At 38.5% G+C, this 21,398-nt stretch overlaps 1 gene segment (V, D, J or C); it reads right to left on the bottom strand.

Annotated features, from left to right (window-relative positions):
* The window catches only part of LOC127687769 (Ig heavy chain V region 3-like), a 906,657-nt gene that overhangs the window by 278,086 nt on the left and 607,173 nt on the right, over window positions 1–21,398 (bottom strand).

The following is a 21,398-nucleotide window of genomic DNA, read 5'->3' as shown; positions in this document are numbered from 1 at the left end:
TTGATTTGCATTTCCCTAATGACTAATGACAACTTAAAATTTTTTAACCATGTCTGATAACTTATAAACCAATACTCTGTAGTCAAGACATGCAAAACATATTTATGCCTTTAAGACCAATTAGAAACAAAAATGAATCAACTGCATGATTCTCATAAACTTAAAACAATATTTTTTTCTTTTACTAGCTGTAATCTCAAGAGAAAAATCACTTTGTACCCAATAAGCACAATCTAGAGATTTTTCTAGGAGAAATAACCATCACCACACTTGCCCTAGAACTTGAGAAGCTGCTGGACGTTTTAAAAGAAGCCTTCCATCCAGCTATGTTTGATTCCAGTTAAGAATGCAGCTTAAATCAGCCTCTGATGTGTAAACTGAGACTAGTTTAAGAGATGGACTGCTGATAGATAAAGTATTTACCATTTTTTTTCTTTTCAGCATGAAACATAGAACAACAGTCATTCAAACAATGACATACAAAGGCAGACACAAATTTACACATGAACAAATTGGTGCACCAGAGACAAACAATACATAGAGAGGAAAGCACACTTTATGTACAGTACTATCTCCATGTTTTTTGCTCGTTTTTTAAATTTGATTTTATTTTATGCCATATGTCTCTCACCTGATGCAGATCTAGACTGTGGACAATTTGCCTAACAAAATTCCCTGTCCCAATTTGCTGTCACACCGTAGGTGATCTCAGCATCAGGCCTATGCTGATTCAGTCTACCCCATATCCCTTTTTTACCTGTAACAACAGCCTTCAAAAAATGACAAATATAGTGCTAACATGAATGCTCTATGTTGCTTACCATGCCAGTTAAATAACCTTTTCCATTTCTGTGGATCCCCACCCAATACAGTGTCCCTCAGTTGGTCTCTCCATTTCCAAGTCCCTAGTTTGGGCGCCAATATATAACTTTCCACAGTTACATCAAATGGGTTACTGAGTTACTGGGCTACCTGGAAGGAAACGTGGGGATAGAACAGGGTTGCGAAAGAAATGCGAACCCAAGACAAAAGTTTTCCTCATCAAGGCTCAAAGTTTAATGGGGGTCTTCAAATATATATGTAGGAGTTGGGGATCCCTTCCCCCAAAGGCTGGAAACTCTCCAGCAGAACAGGACATTCATTGCTCATCACATGGCTAGTGCCTCTCAGGAAACTGCAGGTCCTTGAAGAACAATGCACTTCACCTTGGTCTGAATGTTCCACCCTAGGTGGAGGGGATTATAGTTGACACAGGAATTCCCACTCAAAGACTGGAAGTTGCTGCCATATGGCCTGGTACCCCAATATGGCTCTCTACACTTTTTATCTTCCCATGGTCTTTCTCTCTCTTCGCATTCCCCCTCTCTATAAACCAGTCATGTAAAAATATTAAAAGAATTTGAAGAAAACAGTAACCGGAATGAGATAAAACAGATAGAAGAAAAACACATAAAATAGTCAGGGTCCTTTCTGGGATAGTCAGGAGACATGAAAAGTCTGTGTTGACAGGGTGGCCACCAGAGGAGGTAAGGAGGAAAGGAGGGTAGGGAGAGAGCTAGAAATGATGGTCAGGGGAATTTCTCAAATGACTTGCTAGCAATCAGACCACTCTGTGGCTTTCATTAGCAATCAGACCATTTCTGCTGCTTGGACTTACTAGCAACCAGCTTCTTATTTCATACAAGTTTCAGAGAAAAACAGACAAACTGATGATTATCCAAGTGGTACAGAATATGCTTGACTTGACATTACACATCCAGGGATAAGAGTTCAGTAACACTGAGAAAATACAGACAGAATGGATTATTCTTGTTTTTCTTTTTAGATTGCTTCATACATACATATATACATTCTTTGTTTGCATTCCAAATGATTTCCCCTTTCCCGGTTCCCCCCTCCCCATAAGTCCCATAAGCCCTCTTCCCTCTGCCCATTCCCCCATCCCATTTCTCTGTCCTGGTGATCTCCTACATTGCTGCATCAAGACTTTCCAAGTCCAGGGCCCCACTCCTTCCTTCCTTCTTGAGAATCATTTGATATGTTAATTGTGTCTTGAGTATTCAGAGCTTCTGGGCTAATATCCACTTATCAGTGACTGCATTCCATGTGTATTCTTTTGCGATTGGGTTACCTCACTTATGATGGTATTTTCCAGTTCTAACCATTTGCCTAAGCATTTCATGAGTTCATTGTTTTTAATTGCTGAGTACTTTTCCATTGTGTAAATATACCACATTTTCTATATCCAGTCCTCCATTGAGGGATATCTGTGTTCTTCCCATCTTCTGGCTATTATAAATAAGGCTGCTATGAACATAGTGGAGCATGTGTCCTTATTGCATGCCAGGGAATCCTTTGGGTATATGTCCTGGTGGCACACGCCTTTAATCTCAGCACTTGGAAGGCAGAGGCAGTCAAATTTTTGAGTTTGAGGCCAGCTTGGGCTACAGAGTTCCATGATATTCAGGGCTACACAGAGAAACCCTGTCTCGAAAAAACCAAAAAGAAAAAAAAAAGAAAAAAAGAAAAAGAAAAGAAAAATATAAGATGCAAAAAATGGATTATTCTTAATACAATCAGTCCTATAATGCAAAAATATCAACTACAAATCAAAGACATTAAATATATTATAGCCTGCATTTAGGCTGTCAATATTTGTTATTTGAAAACATTCCATGCAAACAAACATAACTGAACCGGTATTTTTTATGAATAGTGAATATTTTTTTTTGAATCTTTTTTTTATTCGATATATTTTTTATTTACATTTCAAATGATTTCCCCACTCCCAAAGAGTCCCGTAAGCCCCCTTCTCTCCCCCTGTCCTCCCACCCACCCCTTCCAACTTCCCGTTCTGGTTTTGCTGAATACTGCTTCATTGAGTCTTTCCAGAACAAGGGTCCACTCTTCCTTTCTTCTTGTACCTCATTTGATGTGTGGATTATGTTTTGGGTAATCTAGGTTTCTAGGTTAATATCCACTTATTAGTGAGTGCATACCATGATTCACCTTTTGAGTCTGGGTTACCTCACTCAGTATGATGTTCTCTAGCTCCATCCATTTACCTAAGAATTTCATGAATTCATTGTTTCTAATGGCTGAATAGTACTCCATTGTGTAGATATACCACATTTTTTGCATCCACTCTTCTGTTGAGGGATACCTGGGTTCTTTCCAACACCTGGCAATTATAAATAGGGCTGCTATGAACATAGTAGAGCATGTATCCTTATTACATGGTGGGGAATCCTCTGGGTATATGCCCAGGAGTGGTATAGCAGGATCTTCTGGAAGTGAAGTGCCCAGTTTTCGGAGGAACCGCCAGACTGATTTCCAGAGTGGTTGTACCAGTTTGCAACCCCACCAGCAGTGGAGGAGTGTTCCTCTTTCTCCACACCCTCTCCAACACCTGCTATCACCTGAATTTTTAATCTTAGCCATTCTGACTGGTGTAAGGTGAAATCTCAGGGTTGTTTTGATTTGCATTTCCTTAATGACTAATGATGTTGAGCATTTTTTAAGATGCTTCTCCGCCATCCGAAGTTCTTCAGGTGAGAATTCTTTGTTTAACTCTGTACCCCATTTTTTAATAGGGTTGTTTGGTTTTCTGGTATCTAACTTCTTGAGTTCGTTATATATATTGGATATTAGCCCTCTATCTGATGTAGGATTGGTGAAGATCTTTTCCCAATTTGTTGGTTGCCGATTTGTCCTCTTGATGGTGTCCTTTGCCTTACAGAAACTTTGTAATTTTATGAGGTCCCATTTGTCAATTCTTGCTCTTAGAGCATACGCTATTGGTGTTCTGTTCAGAAACTTTCTCCCTGTTCCGATGTCCTCAAGGATCTTCCCCAGTTTCTTTTCTATTGGCTTCAGAGTGTCTGGCTTTATGTGGAGGTCCTTGATCCATTTGGATTTGAGCTTAGTACAAGGAGACAAGGATGGATCAATTTGCATTTTTCTGCATGCTGACCTCCAGTTAAACCAGCACCATTTGTTGAAAAGGCTATCTTTTTTCCATTGGATGTTTTCAGCCTCTTTGTCGAGGATCAATTGGCCATAGATGTGTGGGTTCATTTCTGGATCTTCAATCCTGTTCCATTGATCCTCCTGCCTGTCACTGTACCAATACCATGCAGTTTTTAACACTATTGCTCTGTAGTATTGCTTGAGGTCAGGGATACTGATTCCCCCAGAATTTCTTTTGTTGCTGAGAATAGTTTTAGCTATCCTGGGTTTTTTGTTATTCCAGATGAATTTGATAATTGCTCTTTCTAACTCTGTGAAGAATTGAGTTGGGATTTTGATGGGTATTGCATTGAATCTGTAGATTACTTTTGGCAAAATGGCCATTTTAACTATATTGATTCTACCGATCCATGAGCATGGGAGGTTTTCCCATTTTTTGAGGTCTTCTTCCATTTCCTTCTTCAGAGTCTTGAAGTTCTTGTCATACAGATCTTTCACATGTTTGGTAAGAGTCACCCCAAGATACTTTATACTATTTGTGGCTATTGTGAAGGGGGTCATTTCCCTAATTTCTTTCTCAGCCTGCTTACCCTTTGAGTATAGGAAGGCCACTGATTTGCTTGAGTTGATTTTATAACCTGCCACTTTGCTGAAGTTGTTTATCAGCTGTAGGAGCTCTCTAGTGGAGTTTTTTGGGTCACTTAGGTAGACTATCATGCCGTCTGCAAATAATGATAGTTTGACTTCTTCCTTTCCAATTTGTATCCCTTTGACCTCCTTATGTTGTCGAATTGCCCGAGCTAGTACCTCAAGTACAATATTGAAAAGATAAGGAGAAAGGGGGCAGCCCTGTCTAGTCCCTGATTTTAGTGGGATTGCTTCAAGTTTCTCTCCATTTACTTTGATGCTGGCTACCGGTTTGCTGTATATTGCTTTTACTGTGTTTAGGTATGGGCCTTGAATTCCTGTTCTCTCTAAGACTAAGCATGAAAGGATGCTGAATTTTGTCAAATGCTTTTTCAGCATCCAATGAAATGACCATGTGGTTTTGTTCTTTGAGTTTGTTTATGTAGTGGATTGCATTGATGGATTTCCGTATATTGAACCAACCCTGCATTCCCGGGATAAAGCCTACTTGATCATGGTGGATGATCGTTTTAATGTGTTCTTGGGTTCGGTTGGCAAGAATTTTATTGAGTATTTTTGCATCGATGTTCATAAGGGAAATTGGTCTGAAGTTCTCTTTCTTTGTTGGATCTTTGTGTGGTTTTGGTATCAGAGTAATTGTGGCTTCGTAGAAGGAATTGGGTAGTGTTCCTTCTGTTTCTATTTTGTGGAATAATTTGAAGAGTATTGGTGTTAACTCTTCTTTGAAGGTCTGATAGAATTCTGCAGTGAAACCATCTGGTCCTGTGCTTTTTTTGGCTGGAAGGCTTTCTATGACTCCTTCAATTTCTTTAGGCATTATGGGACTGTTTAGATGATCTATTTGGTCCTGATTTAATTTTGGTATTTGGTATCTGTCAAGGAAATTGTCCATTTCCTCCAGATTCTCCAGTTGTGTTGAGTATAGGCTCTTGTAGTAGGATCTGATGATTTTTTGGATTTCCTCAGTTTCTGTTGTTATATCTCCCTTTTCATTTCTAAGTTTGTTAATTTGGATACTTTCTCTGTGCCCTTTGGTCAGTCTGGCTAAGGGTTTATCTATCTTGTTGATTTTCTCAAAGAACCAGCTCCTGGTTTTATTGATTCTTTGTATGGTTCTCTTTGTTTCTACTTGATTGATTTCAGCCCTGAGTTTGATGATTTCCTGCCTTCTACTCCTCCTGGGTGAAATAGCTTCTTTTTGTTCCAGGGCTTTCAGGTGTGTTATTAAGCTGGTAATGTAAGCTCTCTCCATTTTCTTTTTGGAGGCACTCAGGGCTATGAGTTTTCCTCTTAGCACTGCTTTCATTGTGTCCCATAGATTTGGGTATGTTGTGTTTTCATTTTCATTGTGTTCTAAAAAGTCTTTAATTTCTTTCTTTATTTCTTCCTTGACCAATGTATCATTGAGTAGAATATTATTCAGTTTCCACGTATATGTGGGTTTTCTGTTGTTTTTGTTGCTATTGAAGACCACTTTTACTCCATAGTGATCTGATAGGAGACATGGGATTAGTTCGATCTTCTTATATTTGTTGAGGTCTGTCTTGTGACCAATTATATGGTCGATTTTGGAGAAGGTACCATGAGGTGCTGAGAAAAAGGTATATTCTTTTGCTTTAGGATAGAATGTTCTATATATATCTGTTAAATCTAATTGGTCCAAAGCTTCAATTAATTTCATTATGTCCCTGTTTAGTTTCTGTTTTCCTGATCGGTCCATTGAGGAAAGTGCAGTGTTGAAGTCACCCACAATTATTGTGTTAGGTGCAATGTGTGCTTTGAGCTTTAATAAAGTTTCTTTTACGAATGAGGGTGCCCTTGCATTTGGAGCATAGATGTTCAGGATTGAGAGTTCTTCTTGTTGTATTTTTCCTTTGACCAGCAAGAAGTGTCCCTCTGGGTCTCTTTTGATGACTTTGGATTGAAAGTCAATTTTATCTGATATTAAAATGGCTACTCCAGCTTGTTTCCTGAGACCATTTGCTTGTAAAATTGTCTTCCAGCCTTTTACTCTAAGGTAGTGTTTGTCTTTGACCCTTAGGTGTGTTTCCTGTAAGCAGCAAAATGTAGGGTCCTGTTTACGTATCCAGTCAGTTAGTCTATGTCTTTTTATTGGGGCATTGAGTCCATTGATGTTAAGAGATATTAAGGAATAGTGATTGTTACTTCCTGTCATTTTTGACGTTATTTTTTAAATTTGATTGCTTAACTTCTTTTGGGTTTGATGAAAGGTTACTTTCTTGCTTTTTCCAGGGTGAAGTTTCCCTCCTTGTATTGGTGTTTTCCTCCTATTATCCTTTGTAGGGCTGGGTTTGTGGATAGATATTGGGTAAACTTGGTTTTGTCATGAAATATCTTAGTTTCTCCATCTATGGTGATTGAGAGTTTTGCTGGATATAGTAGTTTTGGTTGGCATTTGTGTTCTCTTAGAGTCTGCATGAGATCTGCCCAGGACCTTCTAGCCTTCATAGTCTCAGGTGAAAAGTCTGCTGTGATTCTGATAGGTCTTCCTTTATATGTTACTTGGCCTTTTTCTCTTACTGCCTTTAATATTCTTTCTTTGTTTAGTACATTTGGTGTTTTGATTATTATGTGACGGGAAGTATTTCTGTTCTGGTCCAGTCTGTTTGGAGTTCTGTAGGCTTCTTGTATATTCATGGGCATCTCTCTCTTTAGGTTAGGGAAGTTTTCTTCCATAATTTTATTGAAGATATTTGCTGGCCCTTTAAGCTGTAAATCTTCACTCTCATCTATGCCTATTATCCTTAGGTTTGGTCTTCTCATTGTGTCCTGGATTTCCTGGATATTTTGGGTTACAAGCTTTTTGCTTTTTGCATTTTCTTTAACTGTTGAGTCCATGGTTTCTATGGTATCTTCAGCGTCTGAGATTCTTTCTTCTATCTCTTGTATTCTGTTGTTGATATTTGCATCTATGTCCACTGATTTCTTCCCAAGGCTTTCTATCTCCAAAGTTGTCTCCCTTTGAGTTTTCTTAGTTGTTTCTACTTCTGATTTTAGATCCTGGATTGTTTTGCTTAGCTCCTTCACTTGCTTGTTTGTGCTTTCCTGTAATTCTTTAAGAGATTTTTGTGTTTCCTCTTTCATGACCGCAGCCTGTTGACCAAAGTTCTCCTGTATTTCTTTAAGTGTTTTTTGTGTTTCCTCCTTATTGGCTTTTGTATTCTCCTGGATTTCTTTCAATGATTTTTGTGTTTCCCTTGCAAGGGCTTCTAACTTTTGATCCATTTTCTCCTGAAATTCTTTAAGTATGTCCTTCATGTGTTCCTGTACCAGCATCATGACCAGTGATTTTAAATCCAAATCTTGTTTTACTGGTGTGATGGGGTATCCAGGACATGCTGGTAAAGGAGAATTGGGTTCAGATGTTGCCATATTGCCTTGATTTCTGTTAGTGACGTTCCTGCGTCTGCCTTTTGCCATCTAGTTCTTACTGGTGTTAGTTGGTGTTGTCAATGCTGGACTCACCAGTGCAAGTTGCCCCTTCCCAGGTGGCCTCTGGTGCACAGCTTACCTCCTGCACTGCCTGGAGACAGGGTGTTGTTGTCCGGGCTGTTTAGACCCCCAAAGCAGACACCTGAAGGCTCCTGCTGGGGCCCGCTGGATTCACTGGAGCACACCAACTTCTCCCTGCTGGCCGCCTGGAAGCCCCACCTGCCTCTTTCAGGACTTAGGAGATGTGGTGTTGCCGCTCAGGCTGATCTGGATCCGGAAGCGTAGAGGCTACTGCCAGAGGCCTCAGGACCGAAATCTAGGCTCTCTCCCGCTGGCCGCCCGGAAGCACCACCTGCCTCCTTCAGGACCTGGAGATGTGGCACTGCTGCTCAGGCCGATCTGGATCCGGAAGAGGAGAAGTCGGAGGGCTACCACCAGAGGCCTCAGGACAGAAGTCCAAGCTGGAACGAGCTGTGCTGTGAGCTACCAGACTGCCTCTGGGTGCACACCGGGTCCCCCGCACCTCCTGGAGACCGAGCGCTGCGGCCCAGGCTGTTCAGATCCCAAAGCAGGTGCCTGAAGGCTCCCGCTGGGGCCTGCTGGATTCACTGGAGCACACTGACCTCTCCCGCTGGCCGCCCAGAAGCACCACCTGCCTCCTTCAGGACCTGGAGATGTGGCACTGCTCCTCAGGCCGATCTGGATCCGGAAGTGGAGTGGTCGGAGGGCTACCACCAGAGGCCTCAGGACCGAAGCCCAAGCTGGAACGAGCTGTGCTGTGAGCTCCCAGACTGCCTCTGGGCGCACACCAGGTCCCCCGCACCTCCTGGAGACCGAGCGCTGCAGCCCAGGCTGTTCAGAACCATGAATAGTGAATATTGATACCTGGTTTCTTTTAATATTTGTTTCACCATCTACTCTGGTGAAAACAAATTTTCATCAATTTTATCTTATTTACTGGTCCATTCTTCCAAGGCTGTACCCTGCTTGTACCCCTATTTTTAAAGTACATTTTCAGAGAACTCTCAGCCTATAATATAATGAGACCTTGAATCTATTACCTATTCTCCTGGCCAGTCTGAGATTGCCAAATGTCTCAGTTTACCCTGCATCAATTGTACTGTTTGAATTAGCTCAGGGGCAGATTAACCAAGAAGTTTCCTATAGCAATGGCCTCATCCATATGCTTATCTCTGAATTTGCAAGAACCATGTAGGAGAAGATAAAAACTAGCAGATGATTTTCCTGATATGATTTCCTCCCAAACTATAAAGGCTTTGCTCATTTAGGCAAGGCCAGGGAATTATATTTGAGGAAATATTACTGCTATTAATATAATTTTCTGCATATTACCTAATATTTATATAATCACTTGTTTTTTGCCCACACTTTTCAGGATATTTCAGAAGAACGATGATGATGTACTGTCTGGTAGTGATGCTACATTGACAAATAGATGATTTCTTAATGCTTAATGAGTATGTTATGAGAATTCCTATGATAATATAGTAATTAGTAAGATCTTTTATACTACTACTGCTATTAATTCCTTTCTAATGTAAAACTGCAATAAGAACTCTGACAATCTTCACATGTAATTAGTTAATTGCTTCTGAGAAAGAAAACATACATTTACAACATAGAACACATTTCAACAGTTTATAAAACAATTAAAAATTAAAATAATGATTTTATATGTTCAAGGACAAAAGATAAAATATTCACTGGATTCATTTATATAAAACTTCAGTGATAGCTTTGTTATGGTCTTTAACTCTCTACACACCTATAGAGCTAGTTAAAGATAATGTATGTTTAACCACATAATTACTATTAAAAAATATATGCATATGATCATCTTCATTATATACTTCTTATTCAATTTATGATTTGAGTTTATGTTTGAATTTCTAGGTCTTGCTCTATAGTCTACTATGCTACTATGTATTAGTTTCTTGGAGATCAAATTAGGGTCAGTGGTAAGTTCTGTTGATACAGGAAATGGCCACTTTAGGATTCACATCCCCACTGTTAGAAGTCTCATGTAGATTCAACCCCATAGAAGCTCTGGGGAATTATTCCATATTCCAAATCTTTGGCACATCATATAGACTGCTCAATCCACTGATCTCCCTTCTCTCTCCACTGTTGTCCCTACATATGATCATCTCCTAACTATACTTTCCATTCCCCTTTCATCTCACTTCACTTCTTCCTTTGACCTCCAATATCTTTTTTTCTTTACTTTTCTGAGAATAATTCAACAATGCTCCCTTGGGCCCTCCTTGTTATTTGGCTTCCTTGGGTCTGCTGATTACCATGAAACTTATGGCTAATATCCACTAATAAATTAGTATATACAACACATATCTTTTGGGGTCTGGGTTAACTGACAAAGTTGATATTTTTAGTTCCATTCATATGCATTTGAAATTCTTGATGTCCTTGTTTTTAATGGATGAGTAATATTCCACCATGTTTTCTGTATCCATTCTTCCATTGGAAGATATCTAAGTTGTTTCCATTTCTGGCTATTATGAATAAAGCTGCTATGAACATAGTTAAGAAACTATCTTTTTGGGATGCTGGAAAATATTTTGGGTAAATGCACAGGAATGATATAGCTAGGTTTTAAGGAACTATTGCCAACTTCTACGAATCAGCAAAATTGATTTCTGGAGTGCTTATGTTTAAAAAGGTTTGCATTTTCAGCAGCATTGGAAAACTGTTCCCCATTCTCCACAACAGCTCAATCTGTTGTGCTGACCTTTGCTGTCTGTGATTTTAGGATTTCTAAGAGATGTAAAGTACAATCTCAAAGTCATTTGATTGGCATTTCCCCAATGACTTCAGATGTTGAGCATTTCTATAGGTGTGTTTCTTGACCATTTGAAGTTCTCAAACATTTTTATTTTGTTATTTGGATTCTTGGTGGTTAACTTCTTGAATTTTTAAACATATTTTAGATAATAGCCTTCTATTAGAAGGTCTTCTCCCAATCTGTAGGCAGTTGCTGTTTCCCAATGATGTGTGTCTTTTGAAATGCAAAACCATTTCAGTTTCATGAGGTCACTTTTATTAATTCTTCACCTTAGTGCCTGAGCCATTAATATTCTGTTCAGGAAGTTATCTCTTGTAACTGTGTGTTCAACGTTAATCCCTACTTTCTCTTCTATTAAATTTAGTGTATCTGGTTCATGTTGAAGTCTTTGATACATTTGGACTTAAATTTTGTGCAGGGTGATAAATATGGCTCTATTTGCCTCCTTCTACATGGAGACATCCAGGTGAACCAGCAACATTTGTTGGATACTCTCTTCCTTTGCAATTGCATAATTTTTATGTCTTTGTCTAAATCAAGTGTCTATAGTGTATGTATTCACTTCTGGGTCTTTGATTTGATTCCATTAATCCAGCTCTTTGTTTCTGTATCAATACAATGCAAATTTTATTACTTTTTCTCTGTATTATAGTTTAAAATGAGGGATGGTGATCACTTCAGAAGATTTTTTACTGTTCTGCATCAATTTATTTATCCTCATTTTTATTTTTTCTTGTGAAGTAGCAAATTTTTCTATCTAGATCTGCAAAGAATGATTTTGGAATATTGATGGGGATAGCATTAAAAGTGTAGGTTGCCTTTTGTAAGATCGCCATTTTCCCTATGTTAATAAAACTGATCTATGAGCAAAGGAGATCTTTCCATTTTTGTTATTTTCCTCACTTTATCTCTTTGGAGAATTGAACTTCTTTTCATATATGTCTCTCACTTGTTTGATTATAGTTACACCAAGTATTTTATGTTATTTCAGGCTACTGTGAAGGAAACTACTTCCACAACTTTTTCTCTGCCCATTTATTGCTTGTGAATTGGTGGGATACTGATTTCTTTGAATTAATTTTGTATCCAGCCATTTTGCTGAAGGTATTTTTTATCAGCTGTCTTAGTTCTCTGGTAGAATTTCTGGAGTCGTGTATGTATACTATCATATCAACAGCAAATAGCAAACGATAATTTGCCTTCTTTGTCTAAAATGTATCCCCCTAATCTCATTTAGCTGTCTTATTGCAGTAACTAGAATTCCAAGAACTATAATGAAGAGATATGTGGAGAGTGGACGTCCTTTTTGTCCTTGATTTTAGTGGTAATGCTTTAAGTTTGTCTTCATTCAATATGATGCTGACAGTTGATTTCCTGTATACTGCCTTCATTGTATTTAGATATGTATCTTGAATCCTTCATCTCTCCAAGATTTATATCATGAAGGAATGTTGGATTTTGTCAAATCATTTTTGGGCACCTAATGGAATTATTTTATATTTTTTCTTTCACTTTGATTATATGGCTGATTACATTGATGGATTTTCATACACTGAACTGTCCCTGCATCCTTCAGATGAGTGTTACTTAATTATTATAGGTAATGTTTTTGGTGTTGTCAGGGAGCATCTAGGATAGGCTAAGCCTACGCTTTGACCTTCCTGCAAGTGGCCAAGAGCTTTTGCATGATCTGTGATGAGTCACCTCTTTGAGGAAAAGCCCTACAAAGACTTCCTCTCAGGATTGCTTCTTTCCTATCATTATAAAATTAACATCATAATCCCTGGACAATAGTCCACCATATTGATTGTATTCCTTGTAGATTAAAATAAACATGAACTTTGATGAATTATTTCTGTTTAGATGAACTAATAATTTTATAGTGTTCCTAATTTGATTCATAAAATTTTAGGAAGAAAAATATTCGCAATGGTTTTAGTAGCTTTGTTCTAAAGATATAATAAAGTTACACTTAAGAATAGAATGTGACCATGCCTTATATAATAAGTAAAGGCTGCATGATAAGAAATAGAATGAACTTTCACAATCATACTGAAAAGAGAAATAGATTTAGGACAAATTTGTGTCCAAGGAAAAACAATTAGGTCCAAGGATAAAACCACAGTGTGCAGTACGATGAGGCAAGGCCATATAAAAGCTGTTGCTTTGAATTTAAAATAAGCATATAGAATGAACTACTTCTTTGAACTTAATATATAGATCCTTCTGTAAATATGCTCACTCAACTATGGTCATAGAAGCTTTACTAATAATAGCCAGGAACTTGAAACAATCATATATCTTTCAACTGAAGAATAAATAAAGAAAATGTGGTACATTTACACAATGGACTACTTACTATTCAGCTATGAAAAACAAAGGCATCATGAATTTTGCAGGAAAATGGGTCTTGAATATATCTTCCTATGGGAGCTAACCAAGTCATAAAGGATTTACACGTTATGTATTCACGTATAAGTGGATATTAGCAATGAAATACAGGATGTCTATAGTATATTTCACAGTACCAAGGAAGCTAGATACAAACAAGTTTCCTTATGTCTCAATTGGAAGGGGGAATAAAATGGTCTCAGAAGACAGATAGACTGAGGGAACTGATGGCAGAGGGAAAATAGGAGGGAAGCTGGTAGAGTTTAGGGTCAAGTGTGGAGAGTGGCAGATGGGATGGATGGATGGCCATGATAATGAATGAAATCCGAAAAAAGATAGATGTTAGGGTGCATTTCTGGGAAAACATGGAGTTCTGGGATATGGGAGGCTCCCAATAATCAATGGGGATGACCCTATCTGTTATTTATATCTTTGGGGATATGGGACCTGAAGAGTCTACCTCCTGTATACAGGCAGGAACACAAATGGTGCAATAGAGTCACCAACACATGCACATTTTTTTTTTTTTACCAAAACTTGTCCTGTCTGTAAGAAATGCAGAGACTGAGGAAGGATCAGAGTTTGAGGTAATGGCCAACCAACACTGGACCAACTTGAGACTCAGTCCATGGACATGTAGCAATCACTGACACTATTAATGATACACTGTAATACATTCAGTCAGGAGTCCATCAGGGCTGTCCTCTGGCAGGTTCCAACCACCAACGGACTCAGACAGATACAGACAACCACAGCCAATGAATGGAGATTGAGGAATCTTATAGAAGATTAAGGGGATAAATTGCAGCCATGAGGGATAGGAACCTCCATGCAAGACCAACAGAATCAACAAAACTGGACCCTTGGCCTCTCAAAGACTGATCCATCAACAAAAGGACATAAAATGGCTAAACTTACAACACCCTTCATATATATAACAGATATTCAGCTTGGTGTTCATGAGGGACCCAAACAAGGGGAGCAAGGGCTATCCCATAAGCTGTTGCTTGTATGTGGGATCTGTTTTAACTCGGACCACCTTTTCTGGCCTCAGTGGAAGAAGAAGTGCCTAGCCTAACGGGTACTTGAAGTGCCATAGTAATGATGATACCCAGGTTGCCCCTACCTGCTCAGAGGAGAAGAGGAGGAGAGACAGGAAAAGGAGTATGGGAGGGGGTGACCTGAAGGTACAGTGAATGGGATGCAAAGTCAATAAGTTAATTTTAAAACAAAGATAACAAATACTGAATCCCATGCCAGACATTATACAGAAAAGAGACCTTGAAACATGTAGCTTTAAATGGACAACTTCCATCAAATGCCAATATTCAGAGCTCAGGGATCCACAGTAGGTTTGGATGAGAGAGTGTAAGACCCAGAAATGATGAAGGATGCCAGTAGAAAAAACTGGAAGAATCAATTGAGCAAAAAGTGTGTGAACTGGAAGAGACTGAGGCAACTGCATAGAACATGCAAGGGTCAACACTAGGACCTCTTCACACATGTTATATCTTTCAGTTAAATACCATATTTTGTATCCTTTTTTCCCCATTGACTACATCTAGACTATTTCCATTTAGGTTAATATCAATAGAATGTCAAGGATTATGATAGAACATGTATCTCTAGTAGGATGAACAGTGCTTTGGGTATATGTTACAGAGTAGTAGCTGGATATTGAGAAAGATTTTTCCTTCCTCATTAGAAAATACACACAGTCCTCCAAAATGACGATAAACAATGTGAGCTTTGTTGTATAATGTGTCTTGGCACTTAAAATTAATTTTGCAGCATGTAGCAGATAACACATTTTAATGATAAAAGTGATATTATAATTTATTCAAACCTACTCAAACAAAAGTTCCAGTCTCTTGGCACATAGATATATTTAGGTCACTATGCATTTTCTCAGTATTCCATTTTTTATTGTTTTACTAAGGAATAAACATGTCAATAGAGATTGTCACTGATGAAGAGATTGTGAAAGCATTATGTGCTATATGCATAAAAATAATTAACATTACTTTATTCACTCAAAAATTTTAAAAGTTGATGAAGTCCATATAGTATTATGAGCAGAAGACAGACAAAGGGACTCTCAGGGTGAATATTTTTAGACAACTTTTCACACTAATTTCTGCCATTTCAGCTTCCTGCTTTTGGGGAGTTTCTGACACACACAGGATGTGGTTGAAACACTATGTGCTTGTCTAGCACAATAATAGTCAGCAGAGTCTTTAGATTTCAGACTGGTGAGCTACATGTAGGCTCTTATGGCTTAATTGTCTACAGTCAATGTGGCCTTGGCTTTGAACTTCTCGGCATAGCTAGTACCACCATTACCAGGATAAATCCATCCAATCCACTCTAGGCTCTTTCCATGATTCTGCTTCACACAGTGCATATATTAGTGAATGTGAACCCAGAAGCATTGCATGGAAACTTCAGTGAGGCAACAGGCTTTCCCTCCTCAGTTCCAGTCTGCTGAAGCTGGACCTGGGAGTAGACACCTATGGAGAGAAAGGCAGAGTGGATGGCACCATCCTCTCAGTCTCTTTCTCTATTACATGGAAGGAATTGGGGAGCCCCATACCTGTAGATGCTGCCCCCAGAAAGAGGATACAACTCCATCCCATATATAGGGTCACAGTGTTTAATGACTGTGGAGAGTACACTGATGATACATTGTGTTGGGTGTGGACATCTCTTCATTAAATAACCCAAAACGTGTGCAATTTGCATATTAATTCCTCCTTAATTAAGGAGTGAACTCCTTAGATAGGAACCTAGTCCAGGAGGAGAAAGAGAAGATGGTGCCTGGAAATTTCAAAACTTGCTAAGTTATGGGAGTTTGCAGTCTTTTCAAAGACATACAATTAATATTTGCCTGTAAAGAGAGCTTTAAAAAACAACTTACCAAAGTTATTAGCAATTCAAATTTTGTTGCAGCACTATCTACAGTAACTACCTTAAGGAAATAAAATGCATATTTATCTTCAGGTTATTGTATAAGGAAGGTGTGATTAAATATGCAACACAAAGAAATATATTTTTTAATTTATTGATATATTTATTTACATTTAAATTGATTTCCCATTTTCTGGACCCCCACTCCCTGAAAGTCCCATCAGTCCCCTTCCCTCCCTCTGTTTTCCCATCCAGCCCTTCCCACTTCCCTGTTCTGATTTTGCTCTATACTGCTTCACTGAGTCTTTCCAGAACAAAGGGCCACTCCTCGGTTCTTCGTGTACCTCATTTGATGTGTGGATTATGTTTTGGGTATTCCAGGTTTCTAGGTTAATATCCGCTTATTAGTGAGTGCATACCATGATTCATCTTTTGAGTCTGGGTTACCTCACTTAGTATGATGTTCTCCAGCTCCATCCATTTGCCTAAGAATTTCATGAATTCATTGTTTCTAATGGCTGAATAGTACTCCATTGTGTATATATATACCACATTTTTTGCATCCACTCTTCTGTTGAGGGATACCTGGGTTTTTTCCAACTTCTGGCAATTATAAATAGGGCTGCTATGAACATAGTGGAACATGAATCCTTATTACATGCTGCGGAATCTTTTGGGTATATGCCCAGGAGTGGTATAGCAGGATCTTCTGGAAGTGAGGTGCCCAGTTTTCGGAGGAACTGCCAGACTGATTTCCAGAGTGGTTGTACCAATTTGCAACCCCACCAGCAGTGGAGGAGTGTTCCTCTTTCTCCACATCCTCACCAACACCTGCTGTCTCCTGAAATTTTAATCTTAGCCATTCTGACTGGTGTAAGGTGAAATCTCAGGGCTGTTTTGATTTGCATTTCCCTAATGACTAAAGAAGTTGAGCATTTTTTAAAGATGTTTCTCCGCAATCCGAAGTTCTTCAGGTGAGAATTCTTTGTTTAACTCTGTACCCCATTTTTAATAGGGTTGTTTGGTTTTCTGGAGTCTAACTTTTTGAGTTCTTTATATATATTGGATATTAGCCCTCTATCTGATGTAGGGTTGGTGAAGAGCTTTTACCAATTTATTGGTTGCCGATTTGTCCTTTTGATGGTGTCCTTTGCCTTACAGAAACTTTGTAATTTTATGAGGTCCCATTTGTCCCATTTTCTTGATCTTAGAGAATACACTATTGGTGTTCTGTCCAGAAACTTTCTCCCTGTACCGATGTCCTGAAGGGTCTTCCCCAGTTTCTTTTCTATTAGCTTCAGGGTGTCTGGCTTTATGTGGAGGTCCTTGATCCATTTGGATTTGAGCTTAGTACAAGGAGACAAGGATGGATCAATTTGCATTCTTCTGCATGCTGACCTCCAGTTGTACCAGCACCATTTGTTGAAAAGGCTATCTTTTTTACATTGGATGTTTTCAGCCCCTTTGTCGAGGATCAAGTGGCCATAGGTGTGTGGGTTCATTTCTGGATCTTCAATCCTGTTCCATTGATCTGCCTGCCTGCCACTGTACTAATACCATGCAGTTTTTAACACTATTGCTCTGTAGTATTGCTTGAGGTCGGGGATACTGATTCCCCCAGAATTTCTTTTGTTGCTGAGAATAGTTTTAGCTATCCTGGGTTTTTTGTTATTCCAGATGAATTTGATAATTGCTCTTTTTAACTCTGTGAAGAATTGAGTTGAGATTTTGATGGGTATTGCATTGAATCTGTATATTGCTTTTGGCAAAATGGCCATTTTAACTATATTGATCCTGCCGATCCATGAGCATGGGAGGTTTTCCCATTTTTTGAGGTCTTCTTCCATTTCCTTTTTCAGAGTATTGAAGTTCTTGTCATACAGAACTTTCACATGTTTTGTAAGAGTCAACCAAAGGTACTTTATACTGTTTGTGGCTATTGTGAAGGGGGTCATTTCCTTAATTTCTTTTTCAGCCTACTTATCCTTTGAGTATAGGAAGGCCACTGATTTGCTTGAGTTGATTTTATAACCTGCCACTTTGCTGAAGTTTATCAGCTGTAGGAGTTCTCTAGTGGAGTTTTTTGGGTCACTTAGGTAGACTATCTTGTCATCTGCAAATAATGGTAGTTTGACTTCTTCCTTTCCAATTTGTATCCCTTTAACCTCCTTATGTTGTCTAATTGCCCGAGCTAGTACCTCAAGTACAATATTGAAAAGATAAGGAGAAAGTGGGCAGCCCTGTCTAGTCCCTGATTTTAGTGGGATTGCTTCAAGTTTCTCTCCATTTAGTTTGATGCTGGCTACTCGTCTGCTGTATATTGCTTTAACGATGCTTAAGTGTGGGCCTTGAATTCCTGTTCTTTCCAAGACTTTAAGTATGAAAGAATGCTGAATTTTGTCAAATGCTTTTTTAGCATCCAATGAAATGACCATGTGAGTTTTTTTTCTTTGAGTTTGTTTATAAAGTGGATTGCATGGATGATGGATTTCCGTATATTGAACCAACCCTGCATCCCTGGGATAAAGCTTACTTGATCATGGTGGATGATCATTTTTATGTGTTCTTGGATTCGGTTGGCAAGAATTTTATTGAGTATTTTTGCATCGATGTTCATAAGGGAGATTGGTCTGAAGTTTTGTTTCTTTGTTGGATCTTTGTGTGGTTTTGGTATCAGCGTAATTGTGGCTTCGTAGAAAGAATTGGGTAGGGTTCCTTCTGTTTCTATTTTGTGGAATAGTTTGAAGAGTATTGGTGTTAGGTCTTCTTTGAAGGTCTGATAGAATTCTGCACTGAAACCATCTGGTCCTGTGCTTTTTTTGGTTGGAAGACTTTCTATGACCCCTTCTATCACTTTAGGGGTTATGGGACTGTTTAGATGATCTAGTTGGTCCTGATTTAATTTTGATATTTGGTATCTGTCTAGGAAATTGTCCATTTCCCCCAGATTCTCCAGTTGTATTGAGTATAGGCTTTTGTAGGAGGATCTGATGATTTTTTGGATTTCCTCAGTTTCTGTTGTAATATCTCCCTTTTCATTTCTAATTTTGTTAATTTGGAAACTTACTCTGTGCCCTTTGGTCAGTCTGGCTAAGGGTTTATTTATCTTGTTGATTTTCTCAAAGAACCAGCTTCTGAACTCGTTTATTCTTTGTATGGTTCTCTTTGTTTCCACTTGATTGATTTCAGCCCTGAGTTTGATGATTTCCTGTCTTCTACTCCTCCTGGGTGAAATAGCTTCTTTTTGCTCCAGGGCTTTCAGGTGTGTCCTTAAGCTGCTAGTGTATACTCTCTCCATTTTCTTTTTTGAGGCAATCAGGGCTATGAGTTTTCCTCTTAGCACTGCTTTCATTGTGTCCCAAAGATTTGGGTATGTTGTGCCTTCATTTTCATTAAATTCTAAAAAGTCTCTGATTTCTTTCTTATTTCTTCTTTGGCCAAGGTGTCATTGAGTAAAGTATTGCTCAGCCTCCATGTGTATGTGGGCTTTCTATTGTTTTTGTTGCTATTGAATACCACTCTTACACTATAGTGATCTGATAGGCATGGGATTAGTTCGATCTTCTTGTATTTGTTGGGGTCTGTCTTGTGACCAATTATATTGTCGATTTTGGAGAAGGTACCACGAGGTGCTGAGAAAAAGGTATATTATTTTGCTTTAGGGTGAAATGTTCTATAAATATGAGTCAAGTCCAATTGGTCCAAAACTTCAATTAATTTTACTGTGTCCCTGTTTAGTTTCTGTTTTCCTCATCGGTCCATTGAGGAGAATGGAGTGTTGAAGTCCCCGACAATTATTGTGTTAGGTGCAATGTGTGCTTTGAGCTTTAGTAAAGTTTCTTTTACGAATGAGGGTGCTCTTGCATTTGGCGCATAGATGTTCAGAATTGAAAGTTCTTCTTGTTGGATTTTTCCTTTGACCAGCAAGAAGTGTCCCTCAGTGTCTCTGTTGATGACTTCAGCTTGAAAGTCAATTTTATCTGATATTAGAATGGCTACTCTGGCTCGTTTCCCGAGACCATTGGCTTGTAAAATTGTCTTCCAGCCTTTTAATCTAAGGTAGTTTTTGTCTTTGACATTTAGGTGTGTTTCCTGTATGCAGCAAAATGTAGGGTCCTGTTTCCTTATCCAGCCTGTTAGTCTATGTCTTTTTATTGGGGAATTGAGTCCATTGATGTTAAGAAATATTAAGGAATAGAGATTATTACTTCCTGTCATTTTTGATGTTATTTTTATATTTGAGTGATTGTCTTCTTTTGGGTTTGATGAAGGAAGGTTACTATCTTACTTTTCCCAGGGTGTAGTTTCCCTCCTTGTATTGGCGTTTTCCTCCTATTATTCTTTGTAGAGCTGGGTTTGTGGAAAGATATTGTATAAATTTGGTTTTGTCATGGAATGTCTTGGTTTCTCCATCTATTGTGATTGATAGTTTTGCTGGGTATAGTAGTCTTGGCTGACATTTGTGTTCTCTTAGAGTCTGCATGAGATCTGCCCAGGATTTTCTAGCTTTCATGGTCTCTAGTGAGAAGTTTGGTGTGATTCTGATAGGTCTTCCTTTATATGTTACTTGGCCTTTTTCTCTTACTGCCTTTAATATTCTTTCTTTGTTTAGTGCATTTGGGGTTTTAATTATTATGTGGCGAGAGGTATTTCTGCTCAGAACCAGTCTGTTTCGAGTTCTGTAGGCTTCTTGTATATTCATAGGCATCTCTCTCTTTAAGTTGGGAAAGTTTTCTCCCATAATTTTTTGAAGATATTTGCTGGCCCTTTCAGTTGTAAATCTTCACTCTCATCTATACCTATAATCCTTAGGTTTGGTCTTCTCATTGTATCCTGGATTTCCTGGATGTTCTGGGATAAAGGCTTTTTGCATTTTGTATTTTATTTGACTGTTGAGTCAATGGTTTCTATGGTATCTTCGGCATCTGAAATTCTTTCTTCCGTCTCTTGTATTCTGTTGTTTATATTTGCATCTATTGCCCCTGATTTCTTCTCAAGGTTTTCTATCTCCAAAGTTATCTCCCTTTGTGATTTCTTAGTTGTTTCTACTTCTGTTTTTAGATCCAGGATGGTTTTGCTCAGTTCCATCATTTGTTTGTTTGTGTTTTCCTGTAATTCTTTAAGAGATTTTTATGTTTCCTCTTTCATGACTTCTGCCTCTTGACTCAAGTTCTCCTGCATTTCTTTAAGTTTTTTTGTGTTTCTTCTT

This window comes from Apodemus sylvaticus, chromosome 6, assembly GCF_947179515.1.
Source record: "Apodemus sylvaticus chromosome 6, mApoSyl1.1, whole genome shotgun sequence".
NCBI lineage: Eukaryota > Metazoa > Chordata > Mammalia > Rodentia > Muridae > Apodemus > Apodemus sylvaticus.
Note: the sequence above shows the minus strand (reverse complement) of the source record. Positions and strands in the feature narration are given on the sequence as shown.